At 44.3% G+C, this 341-nt stretch overlaps 1 long non-coding RNA gene across 1 annotated transcript; it reads right to left on the reverse strand.

Annotated features, from left to right (window-relative positions):
- Window positions 1–9: 9 nt before the first annotated feature.
- Window positions 10–335, reverse strand: LOC109132031. Its single transcript, XR_002037328.1, has 2 exons — window positions 153–335; window positions 10–68 (listed from the first exon to the last, which is right to left on the reverse strand). It is a non-coding gene; the product is annotated as an uncharacterized LOC109132031 (long non-coding RNA).
- Between the last annotated feature and the right edge of the window lie 6 nt (window positions 336–341).

Here is a 341-nt window from a genome sequence, read left to right on the forward strand (position 1 = left end):
CCTTGCTTCTGTATCCTAAGGAGCATTTCATTTTCTAAAGCACGTACTTGATCAAGAATGTACACAACCTGCAAATCTCAACGGTAGAGTATAAGTTGAATCAACAGAGAACCACCAAGTTACCAGAAATGGAAGATTACGACCAAATCTACCTGTCCACCAGTATCAGGCAGACCCAAGACATTGGCTTGGCCAAAGTAACCATGCGGAGACAAAATCACAACATTGAACACCATAGGAATCCTTCCAAGAAACGTCTCCAAGACGGAAGGATCAGGTGCCTGGAGTATATCCAGAAGGAGATGCACCATTTCTGAAACCTTCTGTGCTGTGTCACCCCA

The sequence above is a fragment of the Camelina sativa genome, unplaced genomic scaffold (genome assembly GCF_000633955.1).
Source record: "Camelina sativa cultivar DH55 unplaced genomic scaffold, Cs unpScaffold13458, whole genome shotgun sequence".
In the NCBI taxonomy this organism is placed as follows: domain Eukaryota; kingdom Viridiplantae; phylum Streptophyta; class Magnoliopsida; order Brassicales; family Brassicaceae; genus Camelina; species Camelina sativa.